Below are 23,630 nucleotides of genomic sequence, written 5' to 3'. Positions count from 1 at the left end.
AATTTGCACAACAGAATGTGGCTTTAAATCCCATTAACCACATAAGAAAAACCCAAACGACTTATTTTGTTGTGTTCCTGAAGGATGTTTTATATTCTCCATATTTATATATATATATATATATACCCCTGGCTCTTTTATTATTGTTATAATCTGTGTTATTTACTAAAACAAAAACTAAAAGAAAGAAAGAAAGCAGAGATAATAAACAACTGGTGTAAAATCACATGGCACCATGGGTTGGTTTTTCCTCCTCACCAGCTGCCAGCTGATTTTTACACAGTCTAAATTTATGAGCTATGCTGAACTCGGCTTCTGCTGTTTTGGCAGTACATGTGAGGATTTATCAAAATGCTGCTGTGAATAATATAAAAGCTGAAAATACTGCTAAAAACCCATTCTTAACCACAAAAAATGTGAGTTAAATAAAGACTATGAGGGTGTGGAGGGTCAAATACTATTATGGTTAAAGGAAACGCAGAACATAATGCGTTTAACTCAAAGACAAATCAGCTATTCAAAAAAAAGAGCCGTTTACAGATTTTGGAGAGTTAACATTAGGTGGCTGTGTCATAACAGCGCTGTGCGGGCACTGATGTCCTTTTTAATAACACTCTCTCGCCCTTGTTAATTTTTTTCCCCTGCTCCCTCTCGGCCATAAATTACTCAACTAATGCCTGAACAGCAGCGGCTATTGCTGAATCATTCAAGACCTCAATTAGCAATTAAGGGCTTAATGAATAGAGTTCCTTGCTGGGCCATTCTGCTCCCAGCCCATAGGGCCCAGTGGAATATAATCTCTCTCCTGCAGGACGTGTACAGTAAATACTGGCTAACCCTGCACAGCAGATAGAGAATAGGCTGTTATAGCCAACATATAATGAGCAACTTGGCCCGCAGTGCTGAGCCCCGTTTACTGTATGTACCTGGAATACGGACGGATGACTGTCAAGCACTATTCTCATTACCTCCTGCATAATACCTGTCTTGAGTTGGAATGGAAAGGAGCAAAATGGCAACAAAGGGAAATAAGACAGGAGGGAATGAGAGAACGTCAAAAAAAGGGGGGTGGAGGGATAAAAAGACATTTGCAATGCCAGTCATCTTCAAGGAGCTTAGGCCTCGGACCAGAATTTGAAAGATGGGAAAATACAAGCATACATCACACGGTAGGTAGCTTAAAAATCGTTTCTGTGAATCTATCCTTTATATTCCTCTTCTATCAGCCTTTCATCATTGTTTTCATACCTTTAACCATGTGGAAGGATATGTGAAACCCCACAGGTATACACTTATACAGAACTAAAGAAACCCCCCCTCCCGTGTGAGGCTCAATGAAGCAGAGCGACTGAAGGAAGATGATCACGCAGCTAAAATGAGTATCATAATCAGATTCCAGCGACCTATAGCCTCGACGTGCGATGACAGCAGGGAGATAAAGGCACAGTGTGACCTATGCGGTGAGATGGCATACAGCCGTATCGCTGGGAGACGTTTTATCTTGCATTTTGCAATAATAGCAGGGCAGATTATCTCTGCATCTTTGGGGCATTTGATTTTATGATATCATCACATCATATTATATTATCACCAAACCTGATCTTTGAGGTCATCGTGTATCATTTGAACTTGAAACTATTTGCAACTTTTGTAAACAGTTATAAAAAGCGATACACGGAGAAACCTATTGAGCGACTTGGACGATGCTTCATTGATGCCCATGGGACATATTCTGTTCATGGACCGTGTTTAACCCTCTTTCTCTGTTACGTCACTGTGTCCACGCTGCTGTCTGCTGTTTATTTTTAGCTTCACTTGAAGATTTTCCCAAAGTCACACTGAGGAAAACACTCAAGCACTGTTCCTACATCAATATGAGTGTTTGAAGGCAACTGGGAAGAAAACACTCCACCTGCTGTTGTAGCAGGGGAGTCCACAATCCCACTCAAGGGCATATGAGCATATGCCATGCTTCCCCCCCATATCTCTTGGCACGGACATATGTACTTCTCCATTTCCTTAATTCTCCTCTTGTGTGACTGCCAAATGTAGCTTCCCGCTCCACTAGGCTAAAGTAACTGGGTTACTAGAGCTGTGAGTAATTAGCTGGTTTCTGCTTTATGACACCAGAAGGCTGTGGAGTGGAGCCGTGAAGTCAGACTGAGGTAATGATTTTGGGGCAGTGAGGGTGAAAGGTTAAAGGTGAAAGTGGGCAAGAGGTCACACACACACACACACACAAAGAAGGGGGCATTCAAACATTGTGCAGGTCTGATCGAATGAATCAAATATGAAGCCGAGCTGGATATTTATAATGTGGAGTTTCCTTACTGAATGGTAAAAACAAAGTTGCTCATTATAATTCTAATCTAGGAACAATTTGCAATTTAAATTGAAAAAAATCCCTCTGGTCTGCTGTTGAACACGCTGGCAGTGATTTCAGTTTATTGTATAGTGGATAAGAAACTGATTTTGTAAACACAATAGAGTGAAAGCATGCGACATCAAAACGAGCAAACACTAAATAATGTCACTAAATGAGACATTTAATTAATTATTAAATGTTAAAGGAAAGAAACAGAAAAAACTGTTGTCTTGGTGATCCATCGGCTCCGTGTCTATATTTGTTCATAACAGGCATGTTTAAGTAATAAATTATACATTTGTAAAGCTCATAGTTTCTAATTTTATCGTTTTCTTTTGTACGTGAGGCGTTTATTCAACTCTACAGTAAATTTGGTGCCATATGTCTGTTGAAAAAACAATACAAATAACGGTTGTACACTTTACATCTGTCCTTACTATATAAGGCATAGTCAAATTTGGGTTTACTAAGGATTTAATTAAAGCATAAACCTGCCTTAATTCTATATTTTTGTTTTTACCAATAAATGCCACCAAAAGCCCAAAACCAACAATGAGTACATGCATCTCTCGACACGACTCCCTCAGCCTGTCTGAAGCCTATTGCTTCCCACTAGATATGTAAATCAAACATTACAAAACAAAGAATTAATTATTCATTTGTTGAGGACTATTTTCAGCTGTGATGCTTGATGCGTTTTCAACCGTTTTTGGACAACATTTAAAGTCTATGGGTTTACAAAACCCAGTCGACAGAATTAAATGTTGGCATTGTAGGTTTCTGCCAACCACCGAATTCAATGAATGTTGAAAATCTTTCACAGATACGTTTCATTTTGGGTTTAAATAATAACGTAACTTTGACAACGTAACTACCGTAAATGCATCATGTGGTGTAAAAAGCATAAAGCCAACATCCAATCAGAGTTTTTGGCAACGACAGATATGTGGATTTATTTTCTCAAACCATTATTCCTATTATTTTTAATTAGCTGAGGTACTCCACAATATTTCATGGATCCCCTGCAATATACATAAATCACTGGTCTTTGGCAACAAGGACAAAAATACATCAGGCTTTGGCTTCACAGACAAGAATTATTAGTCAGTTCATTGTTGTTTTTGTCCTTCGTTGGATTTATTGGCAGTAATAAAAAGAAAAAAGAAAATAAATGAATATAAACAGCTTAAAACATGGAGGTTGCCTGTCTGAGTAAGTATCGTTTTGTTAATCTAATTGTTGCAGCCTGTTGAATGGATGGACACAACACAATACAATAATAATAACTACATTCACAGTGTTGGGTATGTGTCAATGATGTGTCCATACAACTCTACAGCAAATGTGGTTTTGTGTCCACACGTTATTTTAGTTGAATAACAACACAAATATCTGTTATACGTCCAACCTTACAATATGAAGAGTATTCCAGTGATGGTTTGAAAAGGATAAAATTATGCTCATTATCTTATCGAGGGTAAAAACCTATTTGTCAGCCTTTTGAATGGGGAGTACAGAGCTTGAAATAGCTCAGAATAAGACGTGTGTGATGGAGAGGCCAGGGGTTAGTGAGCGGAGACACTTTACTTCCAGGCAAGAATCAGCTCGCTCCAGCTGCCAGAGTAATAAAGTGCTGGCAGCTGTCCATGGTGCTGAAATCAACCACTATCTCTGTGAATGGATAATAAAAAATAAAAAAAGGGAGCTGGCCGTGGTGCTGAGATACTGACGCTGCTCTGCTAATGCCATGTGTGACAACAGAACCGAGAATCAGGTGCATGAGTGCAGGATGCCGCTGTTTATCCAAACTGCTGCTTTCCAGTGGCCGACAAAAGCGAAACCATGCACCGGAAAAGTGTGATGAAAATGACTAATGCAGGCGTGGAACATAGTGTGGGAGATCTAATAGGGAGCGGTGGGTATTACCACATGCATAATGTAACACGCAACTGCAACTATGTGAAGTGGATATCATACGTGTGTGTGTGCTTGTGAATTTTAGAACAGAGAAACACACTCTTTCACACACACAAAAGCACGCCGTCGTCTTTCTTGTTGTTTGTCTGACGCCCTCATCTGTTTATCTTTCACATGCGGGGATATAAAAGGAGACGGAGAGATGGAGATGTTCTTTGACCTCTACTCTGAATGCTGGAGCAGCTCTAAAATGTTTTTTTGTCCATATCTCAGAGAAGATGGACTCTGTGGTGCGTGGCTTGGAGGCAGCCCACATGGTACACCTGCTAAGGGTCAATGATCATCCCAGGCCACGGGGCACGGAAACACAAAGACAGGCCAAGGCTGGACCGAGACAGATGACCGACCGCTCGAGAAATGCTGGGTGGAACTTTTATTACTTCCTTCCTCTGCTCTCTTAGTGATTCAGTCAATGCCTATATAGGCTGGCTGTTCCAGAGCCAGCCCCACCTCATCCCCGGTAGAGAGATAAGTATTGTTTGCGTCGCAGCACATTTCATGCTCGGCTTCCCCCACCTGTTCCCTGACCTGCACATTTCTGAAGGCTTGGAAAAGCTTGTCAAAGGCCTTCACCCGTGTCTATTCGAGGATGATTGAAAGGAGGTTTGGTCCGATAAATATCTTGAGAGCTTCCAGCACAACAAACTTTGGCTAAGGATTTTTAAATAGATGATTCCAGCGGTCATTTTAAAGGGTAATGCCACTTTTATTTTTGCCTGTTAACCGCATGAGGATTTGTGGGGTTTTTTTATTTGTCGCTTGCAGGTTTTTTAGCGGTTGGGTTCTGGCTGCATGTCAAGGTCAAACCACTAATCAAATCTATCAGCCAGATTTGCATAATGAACTGCTGGAAAATGTGCCAGGGCCTCAAGGAACCCCCGTACAAGCTTCCGCGCCCACCATCCACTCATACAGCCGGTTTAAGTTTCCAAGCTTGGTGACGTGTGAGTGTTCGCCAGTTATCAATGTGTGTGAAACAAGAGAAACAGGGGCGGAGATGCACAGCTGTGGCCGGTTCAATGGGCAGGAATCCGGTCGTTGCTCCTCTTTTTGTTTTGCACAGCAGTGATTTGCATTCATAGACTTGTTTTAACATTTTCCAAATTAAAAGGTAAACTTTGAAGGACACAAATCCTGCATTCTGTGTCATTCAATCACTTTACTTGTATCCTCCAAAGAAACAGGAACATCGATTTAAGATGTAAAATGTCTTTAACCGTGGCATGATTTTTGAAGATGCATCTAAAAGAGCTAAAACTATTTGACAATCCAATACAAATCCAGCTCTGTCCGAGATATCCAAAACAAAAAAAGTCCCATATGCTCGGTAAGGCTGCACAAAGATGCACGAGGAAAATACCAAAACAAACTCCAGCAAAGTGACATTTCTCACCTATTAGAAAAGCAAAATCCTTAAAGATGAAAATCAAAACTATTTTCTCGCCCTCGGAGACGTGCAGCCTCCAGCACCAGAGAAACACTGCAAAATCACAGGAAAGCACCAAAACCAAAATCAAACCAAAACAAGCCATTGCGAAGAAGAAGAAAAAGCGTGAAAGAAGGTGGAGAATATAACAAGTGAGCCCGTAAAGAAGCTGCTTCGGGAAGAGAAGAGGAAGAGGAAGAGAGAGGGAGAAGGGGGTTAAAAAAAAAAAAGAAAAAAAAATATCAAGAGCGTCCGCAAAGCACGTTTGGCTATTTCTCATGTGGATGTCGCCGGAGCGTCAACGCACAGCATCCGAGATTCAAATCACTGCATGCAGAAAACGAGAAAACATTTCTCCGGCGTCGGAGCAGCAAGACGAGAAAGCAAGAAAAAGAGGATTAAAAAAAAAGAAAATGTCAGTGGGAAATGTACTCACCGAGCGGGAGTAAAAGGGGTTCAATTAAAAAGAGAATTGGGCGTATAGCGGCCGGCGGACTGGCGGTGTGCAGGCGTGTGTGCACCGAGGCTCTGCGTCCCTTTTGCGCTCTCCGCTGCCGGTGCTCGAGTCACGTGACTCGTGATCGTCCCGAGTTTTTTTAATCAGTCCGAGCTTCTTTCCTCTGCTATCTAGTTCTATCTATCGCTGTTAAAGAATAGACGATTTCAGAATTCTGCCGTCGATGTTTAAGCGCGTTGCTATCTTTGAGTTTCTCAAAATAGGGTCCGGGTACTACCTGGGGTCACGGACGGTTCCTAGGTGGTTTTTTCTTTAAATGTTTTATTTATATATATTTTTTATTTCCTTCATTTGCTGAAGTTGATAAATGCATTCTGATATATTTTTAAGTTGCATTGCATCTATGATTTAATCAGAATGTTTTTGGTGATCCTTGATCATAATTGAAAAAGTTTGACAACTCGTGAGTCCACGTGGTCAGTGACGTTTTAAAGCTGAACCAAGACATGGTGGTAAATTAGCCTTGTTAGCCAAAAAAAACCCACAAATGTAAACAGTGAAAGTTAGGCAGGGAGAGTATCAAATGCTCTGAGTTTACTAAATTTTAATATTCAAGATAAAACTTTCAACTTTTTATTTAAATTGAATAATCAAAATTAGAGACAAAGTAGCCTATAATCATTTGCTTGTGTCCTCAATAATTTATTTTTTATAAATTATTGCAAAAAAAAAAAGATTCAAGTTTTTTTTTAAAGCCTTTCTGATCATGTTGCTTATTTTTCCTTTTAGTCAAAAAATTCAGTTGTCAAGTTGATCTGATGCTGATTTCCACCTAATTATCTGTCATGCCACCACCACATCCATAAAGGTAATATCTTGTCAAAAGTCTATGAGCATTTCTCATTATATCGCTCCTTGTTGCTCATTCTGTCATTTACATAAATTAGTAAACTAATAAACTGATTATCATTATTGCCGGGAGCTGTTTTCGTCCACTGAACGATTGAAAAAGGTTTCCATGCATCATTACGACTTCAACTTCTCGGTGCTTGCTCATTAAAAACTACTTAATGGATTCACAGAGTTTATACTGAGCCTCATGAGAATATTGATCACCAATAAGGATGTCAACGATCGACGCGGTTCTTAACAAAGTTTAAACTACATGGCCGCGGGGAGGAAAGCCGGTTGCCCCGGGACAGACTTTCAGTTAGCAGCCGTAGCGACTTGCATTCAGCCGTCTCAAACCCAGTGCAGTGATAGTGGGCTGCTGTTTGTTGATGCAGGGAGTTTGGGCTGTCTCCCGAATTTGAGTTGCTTTACCTCACTGCTAACTAGAAGCCCGTTTCCTGGACCCACCACCCATCCTCCTCCCTAGTCCCCCTGGTGACAGGGAGTAATAGTGTCTCCCGAGGAACAAGACAAGACTTTCTGTGGATGTTTTTAATGTTCTAAACAAAAATTCAGACCAGATCATACACATTTGCACCTTTAAACTCCAGGACATATTTCCATATATTTTCTGTCTCCCTCTCTTTGAAAGGTTGACATCTCCAGGGTTCCCACCCATTCTTGACGGAGAGCGAAGGGTTTGTTGCTGCTGCAGCGTCTGCTGGTCATATGAGCAAAGGGTCTGTATGGATCAATGGCTTCTCAAGGGACTGATAAGCAGAGACAGACAGATGTAATGGCAGCGCACTTCCTATCGTGCATCTTATTCCTGCCAGAATCGATTTTTGTGCAGCATTTATCAGACACGTTTTGTACTGGATGATGTCAAAATCTCACAATGTGTTAAAATGTTTTTGTTTGGTTGTTGCCTGCTATTCCTACAGCAACACATCCAAATATTCTGGGGCTTCACTTCATCATAAAAATCAATAAAAAAAAAAAAAAGGAGGAAGAGAGTCACATCACTCTGAGCAGCTGCCACTCCAGTGGGACAGAGGATTTCTGTATCTGTTCATCTCGATCCACCTTCCTCCAGCCCGGTGCACACGGTGATTCTCTGGCTGGCGTCCCAAGCCCCGTGTGAATAAGTCCAACGGTGTCTGGCGTCAGCTCGTCCTCGCTGACACAGCTCCGAGCCATGCAGCCGAAGGAGGCGATGGCAGACAACGCGCCTGTGTGTTGTTGTGTGTGTGCGTTGCAGGCCACGTCTCTTCCTCGTAAACACCTGATTTATTCCAAGACTCGGGTCCAACCATGTGTCTGCACTCAGCTATAATTATAGTGCGAAACAAGACATGTAATGTAACGTTAATGGCAAAAGGACTGATGCTTCGCCTACAATGTCCCCTTTTCCAAACACGAATAGTGCATTAGCAGCAGGGATTCACTATCCACACACTGATTGGTGCTATTAAATACAATTTAGGACATGTAGAAAGTGATGTGAAAGTGGGTGACTGAGTGGTGTGTGTGTGTGTGTGTGTGTGTGTGTGTGTGTGTGTGTGTGTGTGTGTGTGTGTGTGTGTGTGTGTGTGTGTGTGTGTGTGTGTGTGTGTGTGTGTGTGTGTGTGTGTTTGTAAACCAAATAAGCTTTGTCCTGGTATAATGCTGCCAGTATCATTCAAGGGCCTCTGGTGGGGTGGAGAGAAAATTAATTTCAATTGTGTGTAAGTTAGAGCTCTGAGGAAATGTTGAGTGCTTGCCCTCTCTTTCTGTTCGGCTCTGTCCCGTTTTTCAGGCATATCTTTTGCATTTGCTGCCATTTCTCACGGAAATTACAACGTAAAGAAAAGTAATTTGAGTGTCTGAGAGACTTGTGAAAACACCATTTGTGCTGCTTACTTGAAAGATAATGATTAGACGAAAGGTCATTGATGCAGTTGGTGCACGTGTGTGTTATTTTTCTTCGCGTGGGAGGCCGTTCATTTGCAGATCATGCATTTGTCCGTGCACCTCCCCGAGGCGTAACCTTTTGATACGTTTGCACGTTGACATTTCCTGAGATCTGTTGTGTTCCTCTGGGAAAACTAAAACCCTGGACTTTATTGAAGCTCACGTATCCCTGAGCTGCCTGTCCTGCCAGCTCTCGAACCGTGCAGAGCCTGCAACTAAAACATAATTACATTAGTTTCACTAACTCATCTGTCCCCTGTCAAATAAAACCAAGTTAATGTTTTTGCTTTAGGTATTCCACTGTAATTTGGACATCTCAATGATCTCAATGATCTTTGCTCTGTCCACGTGTGTGGAATATTTGATATCCTGATCATCTTGTCCTCTCATGACTTTATAAAGCCCTTTATATTTCATACTTTCATATTCTCTGCATCCATCAAACATCCCGAACTGAAATTAAAAAGCAATACCGACTTTTTAAAAACCAAACATCAAGCTTGTGATACTGACTGTTGAATGAGCCCTGACACTTAATGACTATGAGGGCTTTGGTCCATCTGTTCTTTTGGCTTCCCGATATGGCCGCCCATATGTTACGGGTCTCCGTATCATACTGTGAATTAACCTGGCAGTGTTTCACCTCCTGATATTATTATTCTGAACAAAAACACCAAAAGAGGAGCTTTGGCTTCCATTGACATAAGATTTTAAAGCTGCACTGATTCTTTTTTTTTATATTGATGGATCAGCTTTTAACAGACATTTCCCTCGAGAGTTGGTGGAGACCAAAACTGAACTTAAACAAGAGTGAATATGAGACTAACATCACAAAAAAATAATGCTAATGTTGCACAGTGTCTAGACGTGTAACTGTTTGCAAACACATTACCCATGAAGTACCAATATGTCAGTAGCCGTTGCTTTAACTAAATCAAACACACGTTAAATGATCCTTTAACACGAGAGCACACGCTGCTCAAAGTGACCACTGCCTCTCAAGTCGCCAAGTCAGCCGTCTTCTGCGGCGTTCAATCCAAATGTCGACATTTACCTTCCCGGCTGTCTGTTTGCGTACCGACGTCCCTTGTGTTTCCAATTTGGAAAACCTGCTTACTTTCATTTGGACCCCAATCAGCTTGTCAATGTAGATCAGGCAGGACTCTCGAGCCGATCGATGCAGACGTGAGAAAGGATTCACTCTGTACACCCCAGGGACTCGTCAATGACAGGAGTCTATTACACCGGAGAGTGAGCAGGCGTGTGTGTGTGTGTGTGTGTGTGTGTGGGGGGGGGGGGGGGCTGCTATGAATTGGAAATGTGAAACTGCTGCCTTGCCTGCTTTACAAACTCCATGATGTATTATAGCACACCTGGGAATATGTGCCTATTGCACAAAGCGAGGTCTGACTGCATGATGAGCACTTGCTCCTTGAAAATGCCCATTCAGTGAGAATGGACTCGAAACACACTGCATCTGCTCTGAAAACAGATGTGGTCTGCAGACCAGGGGGATTCGCTGGGACTCCTAGTGAAATCTGTGTTTGCACCTTTAACCTCAGAGGGAACCGTATCTCTATATTCCCACTGAGAATTCAGCCTGAACTGAAGGATACGCAGTGTTATTTCCGTCCCCTCGCTCCTTGTCTTCCTCTAGTGTGCAAAGTTCAATTAGGGGCATCACTGTGCTCCAACTTGGACTCATTAGATGTGAGTCCTCTCACACTCCTGATTAATTCAGCTGATGGGGGAAGTAAGATGCTCTCGCTTATTTCCCTCCTCTCTTAGTTTAAGCTCAAGTGTGATTATTAAGCTTCCTGTGGGGATTTAAAATGCGCACAAGTTGTCAAAACCTTTCAATGAATCCGTTTGCTCCCTTGTAGTTTAGTTCTGACTTATGAGTGAATTTCCTCAGCAGTGGGTGTGCTTGCCACGATGCTCACACACCGAGTCGCTCCTGGAAACGCAACAGCAGCAGAGGGCAGGTGAAATTTAAATACGAAGCCAGGGAAGCAGCGGCTTAGCTTAACATAGCACTAGAGTCTGGAAGCTGGAGGGAAAAGCTTGTTTGGCTCCAAAAATAACCAAATCCACCTACAAATTAACCAATTATTCCATGCTTATTTATCAACGTGTATAAAAATATCAACTTGCCTTTTTTGTTGGGGATGTGTGCTGGACTATCTGCCAGGCTGCCTCGCCCAGAAATAGTCCAGCAATTGAGCTCCTGTAAATGAAACACTTCAGTTAAGTACAAGATAATCCCAGTTAATAAATGAGCTTCAGAAGTGCAGATTTTGTTACCTTCAAACAGAGCGGCTAGACGTTTCCATCCGTCTCTTTATGCTGAACTAAACCCTCAGTATGAAAGCTAATACAGTAAGCATATTTTACAAATGTCCTTTACATAATGGAGCATTATTAAAACATCAAATGAGGATAACGGTGTCATCTTAAACATGGATATCCACTGTTCGTGCTCTCCAGCTCTGCACCACTTCATTTATCTCTCTCTGCTCGGGTCATTTAGGCTTCATTATTCCTCGGCAGCTGATGATGAGCTGTGAGCGATGGCTGGAGTTTAGTGCCGTGTGCCTCCTCGTTGTGTGTAACATGCGGGTCGCGGCCCTTCCGGTCCAGCGAGTTCTTGAATTATTGAACAGGTTCTGTTGGACTGACCCGAGCAGAGGGACAGTGTGAGAGGTAGACATCATTTCTCCCGGCAGGCAGTACAGGGCATGATTGGAGTGTATTAGTGAGAACATATTAATAAATCATCCGTTACAACCAGCAGCCGAGCAGAGTTGACGGAGGGCGAGGACGGAGAGTGATTCGCAGGCATATTTATTGCATGCAACGTGCACTCAAGAGGCACACGTTTCTATGGCTGCTCGTTTCCCATTCTGATTGTTGCTGCAGCTGATTATCAAACAGGGGAAGAGCAGAGCAATGTGTGTGTGTGTGTGTGTGTGTGTGTGTGTGTGTGTGTGTGTGTGTGTGTGTGTGTGTGTGCGTGTGTGTGCGTGTGTGTGTGTGTGTGTGTGTGTGTGTGTGTGCACTGCAGCATCAGGTGGGTAATTTCGCTGTATCGTGCCCACTCCTGCCTCTCCCTAACAAAGACAGAAACTTAGTTTGTTCAACGCCAAGAAACACAACAAAACACAAATTAAATAAAGGAAATCTGAACTGAGAAACTTCCAAGCTCGTCCTCCTCCCAGTGAGCTCTGAAGACCAGTTTGTGCATGTAAGGATAGCTGGGAGGCAGATATGGTAGTCGTTGTGCTAATGGGAGGTCTGTTCTGCTCATAAGTTGTTACTGTCAAAGATGAAAAAGTAGGTGACGCCTCCCCTCTGTCTCCATGGTACCATAAATCTCAAAATGTCACTCACAGCATCCTCCTAAAGTGATAGTTTACTCAGAACAGATGAAACTGTATCCATATGATTACAACAAATACTTTTCTACAATAAAAGTGGAAAAAAATGCATGCAAGTATGTGTTAATTTTCTTTAAAAGCAACATGAAGAGTACAACTTTCTCATATACCACCGCCAGAGTCAGAGGAGATATCTACGTCTTCTTTGTTCACTGTAGGTGCTCCTCTCCCTCATGTCGCCCCTGAAAAGACGAGAGCCGGAGTCAGTTTTGAGAGGCTGCAGGGCTCCATTTTAAGTTGAATCCTGAAAATGATCATCTTCTTAGCTGGCAGCCGCCTTCAATCTAAAGCACGAGGGAGCAGCACGAGTGAATGTCATCTGTAAGGGTTTGTCTCATCCCATCCGACCACAAAAACCCCAAAGAAAAAACGGAGACCTTCGATTGCAAATGCATATAGAAAAGTGTAAGATATGTGCACTCGAAACGACTCAATCCTCCCCTCCACCTCGCCACTTCCACCCCAATTTTCCACTTCCACAGGCCACAGCTGAAAGGCATGTTCTCAACGAGCCCGTTAAACGGGAAAGTGAATTCCTCGGCGCGTGTTTTAACCTTGACATCTGCCGAGCATCTGTTTCATTACGTCCGCCTCCGAGCTGCAGACTGGTCAGCTGTGTTTGCTTCAGACAGAGCAGATTAAAAACACATAAACTCCAAGATAAAAAGCCCTACCACTGTGATAATGATCAGCACTCCAATTTTTTTCAGGGTTTTCTCACATTGTTGTGTAACCCCAACACGCAGCAGTGCATCAATTTAAAAAAGTAAATAATAGGCAACCATGAAAGAGATTTCAAAAAACACAGACAAACATGTGAGAGAAAAGAAAGTGTGCAACCGGCAGCACAGAGTAGCACACAGAGCTGTCAAGGTGTTTCTCTGTAGCAGAAGGATGAAGACTAAAAGAAAGATTCCACGTCATCTTCTGTGCTGCTGCATTTCTCAGTGGATTACAGACTGCGGCAGGAATGAGTCCTAAATCCTGGCACTTCCGGTTCCCTCGTCCCGAAATCAAAGGGTTTTAAATTCGTTGTTTTACGATTCAAGCACATTTTGTCACCAGGAAGAGCGTCTGGCAATTGCATTCACACAGTAAGAAAACATTTCATCCTTTTGTAAAATAGGGTGCTCTACATTTTGCTGTTGTGTCAAATTCTTGTAGTGTTCACAACACTAGGTGTCTCAGAGGGCCTCTTCGACATGACTGTGTGTGTGTGTGTGTGTGTGTGTGTGTGTGTGTGTGTGTGTGTGTGTGTGTGTGTGTGTGCGTGTGTGTGGTGGAGCCTTGCTCTCACAACGAGAGCAAAGGAGAGAATCAGCAGCCCTGAAAATGAAAACAAAACAATATTTTTGCACAGCAGCATAGTTTGTTTTCTGTTCATTCGGCATAGATGATGTGAAAAAAAAATGCTTCTAATGAATTCATAAATTGTATCCACATTTTGGCAAATCATAGGGCCCAAGGGTTTTTGTTTCATGCCAGGAATATGGTCTGTGGTTAAGACAAAACACCCGGGTAAATGCCGGATTTGAATTCTGAAGCTTTATGCATTTTTAAAAAGGTGGTTAAGTGGCTGGTGTCTATGTTTATGCTTCAAAAATCATAGGAGTGATGTTCATTTGTGAAGGTTATCTTGCTGGACAAAACGTGTAAGCATGATACATGTTTGTTTGCCACCGAGTATATAAATGGTCCAGTTTTTATGCTAAGCTATGCTAATTGGCTGCAGCTTCATATTTATCCCTGTGCTGAGGGAACATAAGGTGGACCCTGTGTGGTTTTGTCGGAAAAAAGAGTCACTAAATGGTTTCTGAAAACGTCTTTGTTGAACACATTTCAAACATTTATCTCACATGACTGATCAGCAGTTTCTGCCATCTTCCTGGATATTTCCATCACCGCCGAATGTTTGTCTTCATCTCTGGACAGCATGAAACATGGCCAGTACAAGCCAACATGCAGCATTGTGTGACCAACAGCGGCAACTTCTGACCGTAGCTTAGTTTATTTGAGTTGATGGAAAGTTGACTAACATGTTGTAAACATGGCTATTAAGAGCAATACTCTCTTTTTAAGGAGCATCCGTATCACATTCACATGCGTGAACCTCGGCTGTGAGAAGCAAACAAACACCGGGAGTCGATTTTAGCTGCCGGAGAACTAAATTGTCTCACAAAGAAGATAGTGTGTTGCTTTTACAGACAAAGGGACACTTCATGTTGTCTCTGCCTCTGCTTTGAAATGGATTATCAATAAATGTGTGTTGAACGTCAGGGCCATTTGATGACAGTGTGTGAGTTTCTGTTTGTTCCGGCCGTAATCCTGCAGTGGAAACATGTTATTTCCCTCCTGACACTTTTCTCTGGCGTTTAAAAAAATGATTGTACAAAACCAAGGCATATATTCACATTGTAGTCAGCCACGCCTGAGATTATTATCGTGTTTGTTCCCCGAAGAAAGGTAACGGATTCGCAAGACCAACCTGTGTTCAGCGTATATGTGCGCGTGTGTTTGACAGCAATCTGGGTGTATTTGGGTCAAAGAGACGTGGAAAGTCTGACCTGTGAAGTCTACTTCCCTCCAACATCAAGAGCACAAGAGTAAAAGATGCAGGAACATAAGAAATTCATACTGACTATATATTCTGGGCAGCAGATGCTTCAAAGGAAGTTCTCAGATGTGTGTGTGTGTGTGTGTGTGTGTGTGTGTGTGTGTGTGTGTGTGTGTGTGTGTGTGTGTGTGTGTGTGTGTGTGTGTGTGTGTGTATGTGTGTGTGTGTGTGTGTACTTCTGCATTCATACTATGGTCAATACCATTGAACTCCACGGGGCTCCTCAAATGCTTCATGCGCCAAAAGGAAACATGGAGGAGGCCTTATGCAAGCTTTAAAAAAGCCCACATCCCGCCCAAAATGTGAGGTGAAAATGTGCAGATTATTTCATACGAGCCACTTCAAATTATGTCTTTATTGTGAGTGAATACTTGGGAGTTTCTAGGTCTGTGAATAAAAGTAACATTAAAATCCTTCAGGAAAAAAAGTAGGAACATTTTAAATGATAAATAAAGTCTGAGGCAAAGAAAGCACTTTGACAGAATGATTGCCTTTGAAGACCAAAACATTTGTATCCAAAGAACGAAAACACACACAGGGTGTGTCATATTTCCATTAAATGCTTTTAAAATGCCATCTGATATTTCTCTTTACTTTGCTTTAAATTTTAAAGGCCTGGTTTGATGTCTCCGTGCTGCTGAGGGAAATTTTTCCAACAGGACCCCCCAAAAAACTTCTTGACAGCAGCCCTCCTGAGACCAGAAACATTTCTGACTTGTCTAGCTTCTTGCTTTTTGCTTAAAACTATGTCAATTTAGTTGCCTGCGATAAGAGCAACTTCGACAAGCTTGAGTACGTCTCCTTTCCCAGTACTAAAATCTGCCAGTAAACAAGCTCTCTGTTGTCGACTGTAGCTCACTCAGCAAGCAGCACATCAAATGCAACAGTAATACACTGCAGAGTCTTGCGTTTGCAGATTTCATCTGTTGGGATTCATGTTTAAACAGCGTCCAAACGAAGCCAGTTCTCTAAGTTGCGTAGAGACGATGAAATCGTGGAAGCTGGGAAACAGCAAGCCTCGTGCTGAAGCTTCTCGTTTGAAACTTTGATGAACAGACTTCAGACGGCCTCCGCCTGCTGAATCCAAAGTGTGGCGCTCGGTGAACTGAATGCACAGTGGAGCTAATTTCAGTTAGCATCTTCTTTTTCTTTCTCCTCGTTGCCATTCGCAGGCAGCGGATTTGATTGAGGTAATGCTATTCCCCTCGCTCTCTGGAGGTCCAGGGTACTGAGGCCGCGCTGTCAGCACAAACCTCACCTTGTGTTGACTCAAGTAGCCAAAGAAAACTCCCACAGCTACCGGCTCTACCTCCCAACCTCTGAAGCTAAGACTTAGCGAGAAGCTGTGTTTGTAGCATAGTCAGCTAAAATCATTCCATCCACAGGATCCAGAGGACTGCCACTGAGTTCAGAGTGTTTTAGTTTTGTTTTTTTATCATTGCTGTCCACCAACGGCCCCAGGGCTGTTTGGGACTCCTTCACCTCCAAACTCCAAACCACTCCTTCCCCCCATTTTCTATTTCACTCCTACTTTTTGAGCTTGAAGGTTCACTGTTTACCTTGAACGTAGCTTGGACTGACTGCATCTTCACTGAGACGGGGACAGGAACAGCCATTTGAGTCTCTCGTGAAACTGAGCAACAGTTCGTTTTATTGCTCGTTCATTTTAATTTTCATCTTTTAGATGCATTTCACTAAAAACACAATCTCTCTGATCCCTTAAACCAAAGCAGCAATTGCATAAAGAGTGGGTTTAATAAGCTTAAATTCATCTGATGGAACAACACAATTTATTATCCAAAACATAAAGCAGGTTCATAAGCTATACCTTTGTTGGTAGAGGAGGAAGCTCTTAAAATGCATGGTGCAATTACTCCCCCACAAAGCTGCAGGCATTTTTCTGGTTAAAATTATAGAAGGACAGATTTATTGGGGGGAATGTTTGTGAAGGAAAACAGATTTTAAGAACAGAAGCACCACTGTTCAATCTCTGTGGGGTTTCCTCCATGTTTGTGGTCTCGCTGTGACTCACCGCCGGCTTGAAACACAACGAATGTTGATAGGACATCGCGATAATGGAGGTGTCGCTACTACTGTTATTGGTTCACGTGTTCCAGCGCTGCAGCAAAAGACCACCATTACTGCCACATAACGTCATCTACTGGAAGCAAAATCAGCTTATTTTACCAAAACAAATTGGGAATGACATGAATTAGGCAAACTGGGTCTTTTTTTTTTGTACAATAACCAAATTGAGCCACCCCTGTTCTTAATAAGTAGCATCTGAAAACACATCTTTATGCAAGAAGTTCATTGCATCACTTAATTCAAAGAGACACTGAGAACCTGACCTTTTTAAATGACTCACTCTGCCTGTCACACTCACTTTCCTCACACGTTTAGTCCCCCACTCTGCTAATCATTTGCACTTTCCATCATCTTTCTGAAACAGCAAAAACCATACACAAAGTAGAGACTGGTCTACAAAACATGATTAGCATTTGTAGCACACATGCATGGCTTCCTAAAGATTGCTAGAAACAAGTCCCTGTCAATGTATTACTTGACTGCTCCTTTTCACTGTAATGCCTCACTCATAAAAAGCATTACTGAGGACAAGGACAAAGAAAATTAAATATTGCTACTAAAAGGTTCATACCGCCTCCAAACATCTCTCAACATGGTGAAGCCTGAGATGCCGGTCCCTCAGCTAACATTGCTAACAGCAAGGAGAAGCTCGGATAACAACACACACAGAGGGAGAGTGACTACATTCAGGTAGATATTTCCCCACTATGTCTTTACGGACCAAATAGTTGTTAGGTGCTATATTAATGCTCCGAACAGTGACATTGTTAGGTTAAGTCTATTTTAGGGGGGCTGGAGCTACTCTAAATTCTTCCCAAGCCCCCCAAAATATGTTTTTTTTAGGAGTATAGCATCATAGTATGTAGAAAGAATATACTAGAAAGAAGCATTTCTGTAAAGCCTTTTTGTCTTTTTTGTTTTAGATTTTTTGATTTGATTTTTTTGTTTACACACACATACATACAAAGTACAGTTATTGGGGTAAAGTTCATATGTTGTCAGATTTCATTGCAACCTTTAAAAACAGTTTTGGTTTATTCTACTGTGTACTTTATGACAAATATTACTGAGCAAAATCACTCTGATTGAACCAATCTACAGTAATTGAAAGAGAATGGAAGAAGACAATGTCTGTTGCTTTTAACTTGTTACTAGCTTGACTTCTTCCCTGGTTGTTGTGTAGTTGTAATACGGTAGTAAAAAGATGCAAGCGCAACGATTTGTATGCTTCTCCTGGGGGCTAAGCTCTTCAAATACTAGTGACGTCCCTGTCTCCGAACATCATATATTGCCACTTTAATACTCACTCAGTCCACCGGTGGAGTTTTCATTGGAGTACAAGGGCCAATGACCTCACACACAGTCTGCTTTGGCTCCATTTCTGTACCACAGAAAAGTTTATTTCTTATTAATGCAAGTTGTGTGTCCATTTGTTTTGTCAGTCATGCCTTTTTATGAAGGATGGATTCAGAATATAAATGGTTTCTTGTCTAGAAGAGAAAATTGCTTGTTTACGAGAAAAATTCCTGCTGGAGCTCCTTTTTTTTTATCAAACCACTATCCATAAAAAGTAAACGCTGTCCATCTATGCATAATTTATACATGTAGGTTTGTTGATATTAATGTTCTGATGTGCAGGAAAAGGAAATAATCTATCTATCTATCTATCTATCTATCTATCTATCCATCTATCTATCTATCTATCTATCTATCTATCTATCTATCTATCTATCTATCTATCTATCTATCTATCTATCTATTGTCTGTCTGTCTGTCTGTCTGTCTGTCTGTCTGTCTGTCTGTCTGTCTGTCTGTTTGTCTGTCTGTCTCAGGAGCAGACAGGAAATGGTATTTCATGGCAGATAAATACATCAGTTATTTATTAATTAACACGAAACAGGCAGCCGTGATAGAACCACTCGACTAAATGCGTTCCGCTGACATAAGCTGAAAGACGCTTAACTCAATATTGTAATGTTTAAAATCCACAGCAATTATTCTTCAGGGAGGCGTGAAATTGATTCCAAACATTTTCTCTTTCTCCACCTCACACTGTTTGATCTCTGCTCCCCCGAGACGACCCTCGATGAAATTCAATTTTGAACATCAACACTTCATGCAGCTTTTACAATATCTCACCTAAAGATATCAAACTTTCATCACTGACAAATCGTTCTGTACCTTTTGGCTTAAAAAAGAGAGGAAGTCATCTGATGTTGGATAAATTGCTTAATGTAATCAAGATTAATTAATTCCTGTTTTGAGTGTTTTGCACAACATCTCCTCCATCAACTGCCTATCAACTTATATTACAGTTTCTTTCTAATTTGCTTTGGTAAGTAATAAAAACCAGCTCTGACTGTGATGGAGATTCATTTGCTGAGACAGTTGTGACAGCAGTTACAGAGGAATGCATGACAGCTCAGTATTTGGAGCTCTAGGAGATCAGCGACACCTGCTGGAGGCCGTGTGTAAATATGAAGGTTCTCAACTGTTTCCACAATAATCAACACCAAGATTACACTCAGATTGCAGTTCTAAACAAAACTTTTTTTTAAATACACTATGTGTATAATTCATTTATTTTGTTTCTTGTGTTGACATGGAACATCAAAATGCCAAACTTAAATTACTCCCCGCTCTGACTCCTCCCATGGTTAAACACACAGCGCACACTTACTGCACTGAAAGAGTCACAGGGGAGCTCTTCTCTTTGGAGCAATGGATGCCAACACGTTTTACACTCATATTCTAAATTTACTGCATGCTGCAAATGAAAATGTGAAAGACTGTAAGATAAGAGACACATTGTTGTCCCACTGAGACATTTTCTCCAAGCCGCTTCATCATTCACTCATGCATAATGTGCTTAAATTCACATGTCAAGTGTGAGTCAGTAGTTTTTAAAATAATAATGTTTTAGTAAATTATGTAAGCTTCGGCTTTAGATTAAAGGTTCAACTCATGAATTAAATAATAACTTAATTATTTTCATTTTAAATAAGTCATTTAACACTTGCATACTGCTTAATTATACTTCCTGCATTCACATTATTCACATTTGTGTATATTCGTGTGCAGCATGTGCTTTGTGGAACGATCAAACGTGGAATGAATTGTTCCATAGGAAATGAAAGTGCAAATAAAAACTCTCAAATAATGATAAATCAAATGCAAGGGTTTCCTTGATAACAGCTAATCTAATCTTAATATCATTATTATGTTGTAAATGTTTCTATTCCTGTGCAGACAGTGAACAAATGTGCAAAAATCAGTCTGTGTTCCACTTCCTTGAATGCAAACAAAAATCTAAAATATGAGGAAATGAATAAAATTCCATTCAGGCCAGTCAGAGATATTCAAAATGTCAGAGTTGATAAATTAAAGAAAGGCCATAAGGAAAACTTACCCAGTATTGGACTGAAGTGGATTCTTGGCTAAGCCTGTGAAAAGACTCGTAAATTACTTATTATTACGAAATTGAAAAATGCACCATAATAGAGGCAGCTCTTTAACTCTGGCCGGGTTCCACCTTAAAGGTCCCATATTATATAAAACATGTTTTCTCTGGTCTCTACACCTTTAAACTGGTCCTCCTTGAGCCTGTCAACTCCACGAATGAGGAAAACAAGTGACTCCTGCATGGTCTCTGCAGCCCACCCACTGGTACAACGGTGCTCCTACGGGCTGTTCAGATTCAGCTCCTGTCGTTACGTAATGAAAGGAGTCATTTGCATAGGCTGAACTCCTCTACGCGATGATAGGAGATATCCGAGAGGGGGCGTTCATCACGGAGGTGAAGTTTGGTCTGTCCTGCAGTGAGGCAGCAATGAAATAGCAGTGAGATAGCAATGTTTCACAATGTCGTCATTCAGAGCTAGACACGCAGATTGCCCTGTTGTCGTACAAATCAACATAAGTGCTTATATTCTGTCCCAGCTACAGAAGAACAGAAGAGACGGTGGTTGCGTTTCATTTTTACAATGACAATGTGCCAGCTACGGTTCGCGTTAGCTTGTATGTTTGTGCTAACCACTTCACATCAGACTGCTTCAGTAACGAGGGTCAGTACAAAGCTGCCTTTGCCTCGACACTGACCCTCATAAAACGATTTGTCCCAACCATACGGGACCCGGCAACTTCACCTGAGCCACATAGGCGAGCCATAGCGATACATCCACGTAAACATTGGCGCATGCTACCGCTAGCGTAAGCGGCATCGTCTCCGTCTCTCTCCAAGTAGGCGTTGACAGACGGAGCTCATTAGCATTTAAAGGTGCAGAGACAGAACCAGCCTGTTCTCAGCAGAGCTCATTTGAGCAACTTTTAGACAGCTGAAATTCAGGACAGTATAACAGTATAATATGGCACCTTTAATAGACTGGACCTGGATGACCCAGAAGGTCTACAGTAGAGGTTCAGGTCCTCAAAGTGTTTCAGGTCGTTACAGCCAATTTCTATGAAAATATACACATTCAAAAAGCTGGTGGTTAGTACTTTTGAAAAAACCCCTGAACAGCCAATTCAAAGGTTTTCTAAATGGAAATTACATTTTGAATACCTTTGTATGGGGTGGTCAGGGTTTCCAATTGCTAGAGGGTACAAACGATGAGCATTCGGCATACGGCAATCTCTCTTTCCAGAAATTATATATTGCTATTGTATTTTTTTTAAGCATCACAAGCTGAGTGCTTTATAATCGTGTATGTTCCAGAGAAAGCAGACATCTCTACAGCCGATAACTCCAAAACTAGGCATTTCACACCAAAACACAAAAAAAAGCATTAAAGAGAGTAAGAAGTATATATCATTTTTATTTTGGGGTGAACTGTCGCTTTAAGGGCAATAATTGAGAAAATGTACTTTGCTACTTTTCACCAAGTCCAAACTTGGTCAGCAGCAGCTACAATTACAAACTGTCATGGGGTTTTCTTGAGTACATGCTGTGTTCAGGTACAGTAGTCATTACCGGGCCTGGCTGTGTGTTATCCGCCTTTAAAACTGTCAGAAAAAGCAGCGGCATTCATCTCCTTGAGGCGACTGCTGTGCGCTGGAGCTTCTGAAAAGTTGGTTATTGAAAAGCAGACAGCAGTCCTTGTAGCCCGCAGCTGCAAGTTTCTAAACTACAACGTTTCAGCTTTGGGAGCGAATATACCACAGTACAAATACTGCATGATGCATCTGTTGTTCCACTGATGTGTAACAGGCAAATAGTAATCCCTCATTTTGTGCACGAGCGTGTTAAACACTATTCTGTATTATCGGGAGTGCTCTCCAATCTGGGGACAAAAATCTGGATTTCCATGTATTTGACAGATAACTCTTTTAATTAAGGTTAGTTTTAGGTTCAAGCAAATCAATGTGACTTTGTTCCTGGAAACACAAGTTCAATCAAGCGCAAAATATCAAAACATTTAAAATGTTTCAACACATTGATTTATGACCAGCTAACTGCGAAACTAATGGTATTCCCATAAGCCTCAGCGGCACTATGAGCTAGTGCTAATACCTTATAAACATTAGCCTGTTAGCATTGTCATGAGCGTGTTAGAATGTGAGGAATTGGCTGCTTAAGTGTCACAAAGACATGATTCATCTACCAGTGAGTATTTACAGCATAGATGTGGCTTGATAGCAATGTTTTTGTGTTTTTGGTGTATGGCCCTTTAAGTGATCCTTTATTCTAGGTAAAATAAAATATTGGGTAGAAAAACCATTGGGTGTGAGTGGTAGCCAGTTGGTTAAGACACAAATAACTGGGGAGCCTCATTTATTGCATCCCTCTGTCTCACTGTGTCTCTGGTCTGTCTTTACTACTGTCAGATAAAGCGTTTTTATTTATGCGTGAATGTCAAATACGCAGATGTGGCAACGATTCACTATGTTTTTGATGGTGGAACATAAACTGGTGCCAGCTGGTAATGGTGTGTTGCTGCTTTCATCATGAGGTTTGATGCTTTTATTTTCATCCATCTGTGACCTCTGCATTTAACCTCTCGAAAGAAAATTCAGGAGTTTTGGTTTTTTTTTTCAAATACGTTTTTTTAATTATTATTTAGAACGTCATAACAACTAAACAGATGAAGCATTATGAGGATTGGAGTTACAGAAAAACAACATTAAATAGGGTAACTCAAATGGAAACAGAGAATGTACAACAGAGAGGAATTCTTGCCCACTAACACAAATTCAAACCCTAATCTATCACACATCTATACAGACAACTCTTTTCTACAAACACACGTACATGGAGTATTTAATACACAAGTTTCACATGTTCTATGTGGCTTGGCCCTGTGGAATTGTTCCCCTTTCATAAAAAAAAAACAGACCAAAATCAAGGCACCTTCAGATTTTCTGGGAAAATCAGATTCATTATTTAAAAGCTGCATTATTTTGTGATTGATTTTGTCGTTTTGCAT

At 41.3% G+C, this 23,630-nt stretch overlaps 1 protein-coding gene across 7 annotated transcripts in view; it reads right to left on the bottom strand.

Moving 5' to 3' along the window:
• LOC311012096 (RNA-binding Raly-like protein) overlaps positions 1-6,323 on the bottom strand; it is a 32,964-nt gene extending 26,641 nt beyond the window's left edge. For 4 of the 7 annotated variants that reach the window (XM_084007428.1, XM_084007429.1, XM_084007430.1 and 1 more), the window contains exon 1: positions 6,205-6,301. The gene's annotated coding sequence lies outside the window, so the exon portion shown is untranslated. Of the gene's footprint in view, positions 1-5,735; positions 5,877-6,204 lie in introns of those variants that run through there. The other 3 variants (XM_084007425.1, XM_084007427.1, XM_084007426.1) reach the window with 3 other exon arrangements.
• Positions 6,324-23,630: the final 17,307 nt, after the last annotated feature.

The sequence above is a fragment of the Eutrigla gurnardus genome (assembly GCF_963514095.1).
Source record: "Eutrigla gurnardus genome assembly, chromosome: 4".
Taxonomy (NCBI): Eukaryota; Metazoa; Chordata; class Actinopteri; order Perciformes; family Triglidae; genus Eutrigla; species Eutrigla gurnardus.
This window is presented reverse-complemented; position numbering and strand designations above follow the sequence as displayed.